General features: G+C 40.1%; 4 non-coding genes across 4 annotated transcripts; all 4 read right to left on the reverse strand.

The window, feature by feature from the left end:
- Positions 1-2,884: 2,884 nt before the first annotated feature.
- On the reverse strand, positions 2,885-3,191 carry LOC146811545 (Nuclear RNase P). The gene has a single exon (XR_014967276.1).
- A 2,417-nt stretch (positions 3,192-5,608) lies between these two features.
- Positions 5,609-5,915, reverse strand: LOC146811546 (Nuclear RNase P). The gene has a single exon (XR_014967230.1).
- A 2,418-nt stretch (positions 5,916-8,333) lies between these two features.
- LOC146811547 (Nuclear RNase P) lies at positions 8,334-8,640 on the reverse strand. The gene has a single exon (XR_014967292.1).
- A 2,417-nt stretch (positions 8,641-11,057) lies between these two features.
- On the reverse strand, positions 11,058-11,364 carry LOC146811548 (Nuclear RNase P). Its single transcript, XR_014967242.1, has one exon.
- Between the last annotated feature and the right edge of the window lie 719 nt (positions 11,365-12,083).

Below are 12,083 nucleotides of genomic sequence, written 5' to 3' on the forward strand. Positions count from 1 at the left end.
TGGACGCCCCCTTGTCGTCGGATGAAATAGCGACCGCGATTCGCTCCCTTCGATCTGGCAAGGCCATGGGTCCTAACGGTCTGCCCATTGAACTATACAAATTGCGTCCTGATAAGCTTGCACCCTTCCTCGGCCGCATGTTCCGCGACTCTCTTGCGGCGGGTTCCCTTCCGGCCGACCAGCGCTTGGCCACTATAGTCGTTATCCCCAAGGAGGGCAAGCCGCGAGACCGCTGCACTTCTTACCGGCCGATTTCACTGCTCAATGCGGAGCCTAAAATCCTGGCGAAAGTCCTGGCCAATCGCTTGTTGAGTGTCGTGTGCGACCTTATCCACCCGGACCAATGCGGCTTTATCCCGCATCGCAATACCGCTCTTAACTTGCGGCGTCTTCACGGTGCCCTTGCCAGGGCGGAGTTCCTCTCCGAACCGGCCGTGTTGGTTTCTTTGGACGCCACGATGGCCTTTGACACTATTGAGTGGCCATTCCTCTGGGCCGTCTTGGCTAAATTCGGCTTTGGAGAGGGATTTATTGGCTGGGTGAGGCTCCTCTACACGGAACCCATGGCTCAAGTGGTGGTGAATGGGCGGGTCTCTCGGCCCTTTGCCCTCGGCAGGGGCACGAGGCAGGGGTGCCCGTTGTCCCCTTTGCTCTTTGCTCTCGCCCTGGAGCCACTCGCTGCTTGGCTCCGCTGGGAGCCCTCGCTTAGGGGGATCCGGTGGGCCCCGGGCTTCGAAGATCGGGTCTCGCTGTATGCGGACGATATTCTCCTGTATCTCACCTCACCGCGGCAGTCGCTCAACGTCCTCTTTGACGTTCTGACTTCCTTTGGGAATAATTCGGGTCTCACGATCAATTGGTCTAAATCCTGCGTCTATCCCATCTCTGGTGGTCCTCCTCTCCTGCCGCCTCGGCTTCCGATCCAAATATCTCTGAGTGGCTTTAAGTACTTGGGGATATACGTTTCGCTGGACCCGGTGGCTCGCTATGAGCAGAATCTCCTGCGCCCACTTCGGCGATTGCGAGAGGACACGGCCCGGTGGTGCAGGCTCCCCCTGTCCCCGCTGGGTCGGGCTGCGCTGTTTAAAATGATGTCCCTTCCCAGGTTCCTCTATGCACTCCAGAACTCCTTCGTAAATAAAAAAAAAAAAAAAAAAAAAAAAACTTCTGCTCAGGCTAAATCGTGGAAGACTCAGAAGTAGACAAGCAGGCAGATGGCCATTTACCTGACCTCCACAGCACTGTAAACTGTCAAAAGAATTCCACATGCATGAGCAGTGACCATTCAATAAAAGTGCACTTCAGCTCTGTCCTGGACGCCTTAATGTAAGGTTCATCCGGAGATCTGTTTGGCTTCCCAATACTTCTTCTTCTCTAAATACTATGCCTTTCCATCTGCACCCCACACATTAAGACTCAGTAGAAATGCTGCCCAGTTTCAGACATTCTTTTCTCAATTAATCACATATCGTTAGACTCAGTAGAATCACCACTTGCTCTCTTTCATTTTTTACTGTTTTCCAGCTCCAATTAATGCAACCAAAATTTTAACTTTGCTTATATTTATATTCATGATTCCTAATGCCACCAAAACGCCTTTAGTTAGAGGTTTTCCTGCCCCTCCATGCCTATATTTTTTTGACCTGCTTGTAAAATCCCTCCTTTATATGCTATTCACGAAGAACTTCTTGATTCTCTTTTGGACTATCATTCGTCACTCTCCTCCTGGACGTTTGCCAGTTTTCTGCATTGGTCTCTCCTTGCATTGTGCTTTGGATACTGCTCTGAGGTGAATATCTGTTCCTTTGAATTTTGCAATAAAAATGCTGTAGAACATAACAATACAGAAATTCTGAATCCTTTCTCATTTAGGACTTCTACTTACCTCGTAAAATCTTCCACCTCTTTGATATTTGAAGCCTGGTATTGCTGCATCCTAGCTCCATATTATAAACTGTATATATTGCGAATCCGATACCCACCTTATCAAGTTGCTTTATGCCATTGATGCCCTCACAGTCTTAGCTTTTTTCACACCTTGTTGTTGGTCAATGACTTGTCGGTCTCCCGGGTCCTTTGATGATTGGCCTGATATTTACTTATGTACGGTTCTGAGTCTTTACAGAAGTTAGTCGCTGACCGGCTATACCAAATCTTATGAATGAAATAAAGGGGAGCTCATTTTGAAAGTTGGAGAAAATACTACACATCTTGAGTCTCATGCCTAACAGAGATGGAAACTGTTGTCTGAATAGTCTCTGACATCAAGAATTTTGTGGTAAATGCCAAAAATATGTTTGAAATCCTAACAGACAATTAAAACAAAATTAAGCAATTTTTGGAGAAAGGGAAGAAGAGAAGTTTTAAACTTACAAAATACAGCTTATGTAGCGTTAATGCACAGGGTCAATAAGCAAATGTCACAAAATGGAGGACGATTGTCTGAATTGTTGCAAAATGTTCAGTTTTGTGAAAAAGTGCTCTATATTTTGGATGCAACTCAGAAAGAAGAGTTGAAAAAAAGACTTTATTATGATTGACACAGTACGTTTCAGACACACTAAACATATGTTCTGTAGTATTTTGATTCATCTCTGCATTAACAGTGTTTTAAATTGACTTATATGCTGTGTGTTACAGGATGGATACCCAATCAATGTCCAGTGCATTGATAAAGTGAGTGGAAACTTGTCTGAAGTTTGGTGAGGAATATATCCTGGAAAATGCTAATAAAAGATGCTGTTGAGGGAATTATTATATGAGATCTATTCTGTGTTTCTGTTTGATGACAACAAAGAAGTACTGAAATCAAAGCACTGCAAGTAATTTTTTCTTAGCACTTACAGTATAGTGTGTGATGCATATTCAATTTAGGAAAAATATGAGCAGATGAAGAGTAGTCTGAATTGGGTAATGAGACATTGTCTCATCTCAACCATTGTACTCAGCCAAGCCAACCACAAGCCACTTCCAATACCAGGAGAGCAGCATCAGCTGGTCTGGGAATAGTAGACATGCCACAGCACAACGACTTTTGCAGCACCTGCCAGCCACAGGTTTCTGGTTGCTTGTTCTCCTTGCTCAGGAGAGCCCTGCTAGGGAGGTGACTAGCTCTTGTCTCAGACCTTTCCTAAGGTGAGGGAGAAACAAATGCACTCAGCCAGTGACCTCTATGTTGAGCTTCCTCTGCTCCAATGCTCAAACTTATCAATTCAGTATATATATCTTAGTTTTCAAGTTACTCACACTCATAGGGTGAACATGACGGGATTTTGATTCATCTTGTTTGCAGCACTAGTGTCACTGCAGGCATAAAAACAAGATGCAAAATTGCACCAAAAGCAAACACTTTGATCACAACATTTTGTCTATCTCATACAAGGATCAATGCTCATTTGCATATTGTATCATTCCCATTCAGCCTCATTTACATGCAAATCTGAAGACTGTGCACATTTGATGCTAATGAATAGGCAGTGGTTAGTATTCAAGCTTCAGGCAATATCTCTTAAGATAAATTCTTGATGATTTTTGATGCCTATTAAAAGAAGAGCCAGATCAGAGTAACTTCAATTGAAGTATGTCTACTATTTGATAGTATATTTAAAAGGGACTTAGATGATTTCTTAAAATTTGTTAGCAGTTGTGAAACTGCTTGCTGTCATTTCTCTGATTTTCTGTTTACTTTAAGGAAATTACCAGCTATATTTTTGAATTTATGAAAACCATGGGGATGGCAGCCAGGCTAAATCTTGTTGCCTATTTACCATATATGTCACGTCCTTGGTACATTGTGATCTGCACCACGTGCCCTTGTGTTCTTCAGGGGGTCATAACCTCAGTATTTTTGTTGACTAGAGTGGGAGTGTGGCATCAGTGTAGCAATAACTTCTGCTCAGGCTAAATCGTGGAAGACTCAGAAGTAGACAAGCAGGCAGATGGCCATTTACCTGACCTCCACAGCACTGTAAACTGTCATAAGAATTCCACATGCATGAGTAGTGACCATTCAATAAAAGTGCACTTCAGCTCTGTCCTGGACGCCTTAATGTAAGGTTCATACGGAGATCTGTTTGGCTTCCCAATACTTCTTCTTCTCTAAATACTATGCCTTTCCATCTGCACCCGACACATTAAGACTCAGTAGAAATGCTGCCCTGTTTCAGACATTCTATTCTCAATTAATCACATATCGTTAGACTCAGTAGAATCACCACTTGCCCTCTTTCATTTTTTACTGTTTTCCAGCTCCAATTAATGCAACCAAAATTTTAACTTTGCTTATATTTATATTCATGATTCCTAATGCCACCAAAACGCCTTTAGTTAGAGGTTTTCCTGCCCCTCCATGCCTATACTTTTTTTGACCTGCTTGTAAAATCCCTCCTTTATATGCTATTCACGAAGAACTTCTTGATTCTCTTTTGGACTATCATTCGTCACTCTCCTCCTGGACGTTTGCCAGTTTTCTGCATTGGTCTCTCCTTGCATTGTGCTTTGGATACTGCTCTGAGGTGAATATCTGTTCCTTTGAATTTTGCATTAAAAATGCTGTAGAACATAACAATACAGAAATTCTGAATCCTTTCTCATTTAGGACTTCTACTTACCTCGTAAAATCTTCCACCTCTTTGATATTTGAAGCCTGGTATTGCTGCATCCTAGCTCCATATTCTAAACTGTATATATTGCGAATCCGATACCCACCTTATCAAGTTGCTTTATGCCATTGATGCCCTCACAGTCTTAGCTTTTTTCACACCTTGTTGTTGATCAATGACTTGTCGGTCTCCCGGGTCCTTTGATGATTGGCCTGATATTTACTTATGTACGGTTCTGAGTCTTTACAGAAGTTAGTCGCTGACCGGCTATACCAAACCTTATGAATGAAATAAAGGGGAGCTCATTTTGAAAGTTGGAGAAAATACTACACATCTTGAGTCTCATGCCTAATAGAGATGGAAACTGTTGTCTGAATAGTCTCTGACATCAAGAATTTTGTGGTAAATGCCAAAAATATGTTTGAAATACTAACAGACAATTAAAACAAAATTAAGCAATTTTTGGAGAAAGGGAAGAAGAGAAGTTTTAAACTTACAAAATACAGCTTATGTAGCGTTAATGCACAGGGTCAATAAGCAAATGTCACAAAATGGAGGACGATTGTCTGAATTGTTGCAAAATGTTCAGTTTTGTGAAAAAGTGCCCTATATTTTGGTTCAACTCAGAAAGAAGAGTTGAAAAAAAGACTTTATTATGATTGACACAGTACGTTTCAGACACACTAAGCATATGTTCAGTAGTATTTTGATTAATCTCTGCATTAACAGTGTTTTAAATTGACTTATATGCTGTGTGTTACAGGATGGATACCCAATCAATGTCCAGTGCATTGATAAAGTGAGTGGAAAATTGTCTGAAGTTTGGTGAGGAATATATCCTGGAAAATGCTAATAAAAGATGCTGTTGAGGGAATTATTATATGAGATCTATTCTGTGTTTCTGTTTGATGACAACAAAGAAGTACTGAAATCAAAGCACTGCAAGTAATTTTTTCTTAGCACTTACAGTATAGTGTGTGATGCATATTCAATTTAGGAAAAATATGAGCAGATGAAGAGTAGTCTGAATTGGGTAATGAGACATTGTCTCATCTCAACCATTGTACTCAGCCAAGCCAACCACAAGCCACTTCCAATACCAGGAGAGCAGCATCAGCTGGTCTGGGAATAGTAGACATGCCACAGCACAACCTCTTTTGCAGCACCTGCCAGCCACAGGTTTCTGGTTGCTTGTTCTCCTTGCTCAGGAGATCCCTGCTAGGGAGGTGACTAGCTCTTGTCTCAGACCTTTCCTAAGGTGAGGGAATAACAAATGCATTCAGCCAGTGACCTCTATGTTGAGCTTCCTCTGCTCCAATGCTCAAACTCATCAATGCAGTATATATATCTTAGTTTTCAAGTTACTCACACTCATAGGGTGAACATGACGGGATTTTGATTCATCTTGTTTGCAGCACTAGTGTCACTGCAGGCATAAAAACAAGATGCAAAATTGCACCAAAAGCAAACACTTTGATCACAACATTTTGTCTATCTCATACAAGGATCAATGCTCATTTGCATATTGCATCATTCACATTCAGCCTCATTTACATGCAAATCTGAAGAATGTGCACATTTGATGCTAATGAATAGGCAGTGGTTAGTATTCAAGCTTCAGGTAATATCTCTTAAGATAAATTCTTGATGATTTTTGACGCTTATTAAAAGAAGAGCCAGATCAGAGTAACTTCAATTGAAGTATGTCTACTATTTGATAGTATATTTAAAAGGGACTTAGATGATTTCTTAAAATTTGTTAGCAGTTGTGAAACTGCTTGCTGTCATTTCTCTGATTTTCTGTTTACTTTAAGGAAATTACCAGCTATATTTTTGAATTTATGAAAACCATGGGGATGGCAGACAGGCTAAATCTTGTTGCCTATTTACCATATATGTCACGTCCTTGGTACATTGTGATCTGCACCACGTGCCCTTGTGTTCTTCAGGGGGTCATAACCTCAGTATTTTTGTTGACTAGAGTGGGAGTGTGGCATCAGTGTAGCAATAACTTCTGCTCAGGCTAAATCGTGGAAGACTCAGAAGTAGACAAGCAGGCAGATGGCCATTTACCTGACCTCCACAGCACTGTAAACTGTCATAAGAATTCCACATGCATGAGCAGTGACCATTCAATAAAAGTGCACTTCAGCTCTGTCCTGGACGCCTTAATGTAAGGTTCATCCGGAGATCTGTTTGGCTTCCCAATACTTCTTCTTCTCTAAATACTATGCCTTTCCATCTGCACCCCACACATTAAGACTCAGTAGAAATGCTGCCCGGTTTCAGACATTCTATTCTCAATTAATCACATATCGTTAGACTCAGTAGAATCACCACTTGCTCTCTTTCATTTTTTACTGTATTCCAGCTCCAATTAATGCAACCAAAATTTTAACTTTGCTTATATTTATATTCATGATTCCTAATGCCACCAAAACGCCTTTAGTTAGAGGTTTTCCTGCCCCTCCATGCCTATACTTTTTTTGGCCTGCTTGTAAAATCCCTCCTTTATATGCTATTCACGAAGAACTTCTTGATTCTCTTTTGGACTATCATTCGTCACTCTCCTCCTGGACGTTTGCCAGTTTTCTGCATTGGTCTCTCCTTCCATTGTGCTTTGGATACTGCTCTGAGGTGAATATCTGTTCCTTTGAATTTTGCATTAAAAATGCTGTAGAACATAACAATACAGAAATTCTGAATCCTTTCTTATTTAGGACTTCTACTTACCTCGTAAAATCTTCCACCTCTTTGATATTTGAAGCCTGGTATTGCTGCATCCTAGCTCCATATTCTGAACTGTATATATTGCGAATCCGATACCCACCTTATCAAGTTGCTTTATGCCATTGATGCCCTGACAGTGTTAGCTTTTTTCACACCTTGTTGTTGGTCAATGACTTGTCGGTCTCCCGGGTCCTTTGATGATTGGCCTGATATTTACTTATGTACGGTTCTGAGTCTTTACAGAAGTTAGTCGCTGACCGGCTATACCAAACCTTATGAATGAAATAAAGGGGAGCTCATTTTGAAAGTTGGAGAAAATACTACACATCTTGAGTCTCATGCCTAATAGAGATGGAAACTGTTGTCTGAATAGTCTCTGACATCAAGAATTTTGTGGTAAATGCCAAAAATATGTTTGAAATACTAACAGACAATTAAAACAAAATTAAGCAATTTTTGGAGAAAGGGAAGAAGAGAAGTTTTAAACTTACAAAATACAGCTTATGTAGCGTTAATGCACAGGGTCAATAAGCAAATGTCACAAAATGGAGGACGATTGTCTGAATTGTTGCAAAATGTTCAGTTTTGTGAAAAAGTGCCCTATATTTTGGATGCAACTCAGAAAGAAGAGTTGAAAAAAAGACTTTATTATGATTGACACAGTACGTTTCAGACACACTAAACATATGTTCTGTAGTATTTTGATTCATCTCTGCATTAACAGTGTTTTAAATTGACTTATATGCTGTGTGTTACAGGATGGATACCCAATCAATGTCCAGTGCATTGATAAAGTGAGTGGAAACTTGTCTGAAGTTTGGTGAGGAATATATCCTGGAAAATGCTAATAAAAGATGCTGTTGAGGGAATTATTATATGAGATCTATTCTGTGTTTCTGTTTGATGACAACAAAGAAGTACTGAAATCAAAGCACTGCAAGTAATTTTTTCTTAGCACTTACAGTATAGTGTGTGATGCATATTCAATTTAGGAAAAATATGAGCAGATGAAGAGTAGTCTGAATTGGGTAATGAGACATTGTCTCATCTCAACCATTGTACTCAGCCAAGCCAACCACAAGCCACTTCCAATACCAGGAGAGCAGCATCAGCTGGTCTGGAAATAGTAGACATGCCACAGCACAACGACTTTTGCAGCACCTGCCAGCCACAGGTTTCTGGTTGCTTGTTCTCCTTGCTCAGGAGAGCCCTGCTAGGGAGGTGACTAGCTCTTGTCTCAGACCTTTCCTAAGGTGAGCGACTAACAAATGCACTCAGCCAGTGACCTCTATGTTGATCTTCCTCTGCTCCAATGCTCAAACTCATCAATGCTGTATATATAGCTTAGTTTTCAAGTTACTCACACTCATAGGGTGAACATGACGGGATTTTGATTCATCTTGTTTGCAGCACTAGTGTCACTGCAGGCATAAAAACAAGATGCAAAATTGCACCAAAAGCAAACACTTTGATCACAACATTTTGTCTATCTCATACAAGGATCAATGCTCATTTGCATATTGCATCATTCACATTCAGCCTCATTTACATGCAAATCTGAAGAATGTGCATATTTGATGCTAATGAATAGGCAGTGGTTAGTATTCAAGCTTCAGGCAATATCTCTTAAGATAAATTCTTGATGATTTTTGACGCTTATTAAAAGAAGAGCCAGATCAGAGTAACTTCAATTGAAGTATGTCTACTATTTGATAGTATATTTAAAAGGGACTTAGATGATTTCTTAAAATTTGTTAGCAGTTGTGAAACTGCTTGCTGTCATTTCTCTGATTTTCTGTTTACTTTAAGGAAATTACCAGCTATATTTTTGAATTTATGAAAACCATGGGGATGGCAGCCAGGCTCAATCTCGTTGCCTATTTACCATATATGTCACGTCCTTGGTACATTGTAATCTGCACCACGTGCCCTTGTGTTCTTCAGGGGGTCATAACCTCAGTATTTTTGTTGACTAGAGTGGGAGTGTGGCATCAGTGTAGCAATAACTTCTGCTCAGGCTAAATCGTGGAAGACTCAGAAGTAGACAAGCAGGCAGATGGCCATTTACCTGACCTCCACAGCACTGTAAACTGTCATAAGAATTCCACATGCATGAGCAGTGACCATTCAATAAAAGTGCACTTCAGCTCTGTCCTGGACGCCTTAATGTAAGGTTCATCCGGAGATCTGTTTGGCTTCCCAATACCTCTTCTTCTCTAAATACTATGCCTTTCTATCTGCACCCCACACATTAAGACTCAGTAGAAATGCTGCCCGGTTTCAGACATTCTATTCTCAATTAATCACATATCGTTATACTCAGTAGAATCACCACTTGCTCTCTTTCATTTTTTACTGTATTCCAGCTCCAATTAATGCAACCAAAATTTTAACTTTGCTTATATTTATATTCATGATTCCTAATGCCACCAAAACGCCTTTAGTTAGAGGTTTTCCTGCCCCTCCATGCCTATATTTTTTTGACCTGCTTGTAAAATCCCTCCTTTATATGCTATTCACGAAGAACTTCTTGATTCTCTTTTGGACTATCATTCGTCACTCTCCTCCTGGACGTTTGCCAGTTTTCTGCATTGGTCTCTCCTTCCATTGTGCTTTGGATACTGCTCTGAGGTGAATATCTGTTCCTTTGAATTTTGCATTAAAAATGCTGTAGAACATAACAATACAGAAATTCTGAATCCTTTCTCATTTAGGACTTCTACTTACCTCGTAAAATCTTCCACCTCTTTGATATTTGAAGCCTGGTATTGCTGCATCCTAGCTCCATATTCTAAACTGTATATATTGCGAATCCGATACCCACCTTATCAAGTTGCTTTATGCCATTGATGCCCTCACAGTCTTAGCTTTTTTCACACCTTGTTGTTGGTCAATGACTTGTCGGTCTCCCGGGTCCTTTGATGATTGGCCTGATATTTACTTATGTACGGTTCTGAGTCTTTACAGAAGTTAGTCGCTGACCGGCTATACCAAATCTTATGAATGAAATAAAGGGGAGCTCATTTTGAAAGTTGGAGAAAATACTACACATCTTGAGTCTCATGCCTAATAGAGATGGAAACTGTTGTCTGAATAGTCTCTGACATCAAGAATTTTGTGGTAAATGCCAAAAATATGTTTGAAATACTAACAGACAATTAAAACAAAATTAAGCAATTTTTGGAGAAAGGGAAGAAGAGAAGTTTTAAACTTACAAAATACAGCTTATGTAGCGTTAATTGCCAGGGTCAATAAGCAAATGTCACAAAATGGAGGACGATTGTCTGAATTGTTGCAAAATGTTCAGTTTTGTGAAAAAGTGCCCTATATTTTGGATGCAACTCAGAAAGAAGAGTTGAAAAAAAGACTTTATTATGATTGACACAGTACGTTTCAGACACACTAAACATATGTTCTGTAGTATTTTGATTCATCTCTGCATTAACAGTGTTTTAAATTGACTTATATGCTGTGTGTTACAGGATGGATACCTAATCAATGTCCAGTGCATTGATAAAGTGAGAGGAAAATTGTCTGAAATTTGGTGAGGAATATATCCTGGAAAATGCTAATAAAGGATGCTGTTGAGGGAATTATTATATGAGATCTATTCTGTGTTTCTGTTTGATGACAACAAAGAAGTACTGAAATCAAAGCACTGCAAGTAATTTTTTCTTAGCACTTACAGTATAGTGTGTGATGCATATTCAATTTAGGAAAAATATGAGCAGATGAAGAGTAGTCTGAATTGGGTAATGAGACATTGTCTCATCTCAACCATTGTACTCAGACAAGCCAACCACAAGCCACTTCCAATACCAGGAGAGCAGCATCAGCTGGTCTGGAAATAGTAGACATGCCACAGCACAACGACTTTTGCAGCACCTGCCAGCCACAGGTTTCTGGTTGCTTGTTCTCCTTGCTCAGAAGATCCCTGCTAGGGAGGGGACTAGCTCTTGTCTCAGACCTTTCCTAAGGGGAGGGAGTAACAAATGCACTCAGCCAGTGACCTCTATGTTGAGCTTCCTCTGCTCCAATGCTCAAACTCATCAATGCAGTATATATATCTTAGTTTTCAAGTTACTCACACTCATAGGGTGAACATGACGGGATTTTGATTCATCTTGTTTGCAGCACTAGTGTCACTGCAGGCATAAAAACAAGATGCAAAATTGCACCAAAAGCAAACACTTTGATCACAACATTTTGTCTATCTCATACACGGATCAATGCTCATTTGCATATTGCATCATTCACATTCAGCCTCATTTACATGCAAATCTGAAGACATTGCACATTTGATGCTAATCAATAGGCAGTGGTTAGTATTCAAGCTTCAGGCAATATCTCTTAAGATAAATTCTTGATGATTTTTGACGCTTATTAAAAGAAGAGCCAGATCAGAGTAACTTCAATTGAAGTATTTCTACTATTTGATAGTATATTTAAAAGGGACTTAGATGATTTCTTAAAATTTGTTAGCATTTGTGAAACTGCTTGCTGTCATTTCTCTGATTTTCTGTTTACTTTAAGGAAATTACCAGCTATATTTTTGAATTTATGAAAACCATGGGGATGGCAGCCAGGCTAAATCTTGTTGCCTATTTACCATATATGTCACGTCCTTGGTACATTGTGATCTGCACCACGTGCCCTTGTGTTCTTCAGGGGGTCATAACCTCAGTATTTTTGTTGACTAGAGTGGGAGTGTGGCATCAGTGTAGCAATAACTTCTGCTCAGGCTAAATCGTG

The sequence above is a fragment of the Triturus cristatus genome, chromosome 7, assembly GCF_964204655.1.
Source record: "Triturus cristatus chromosome 7, aTriCri1.1, whole genome shotgun sequence".
Lineage (NCBI taxonomy): Eukaryota > Metazoa > Chordata > Amphibia > Caudata > Salamandridae > Triturus > Triturus cristatus.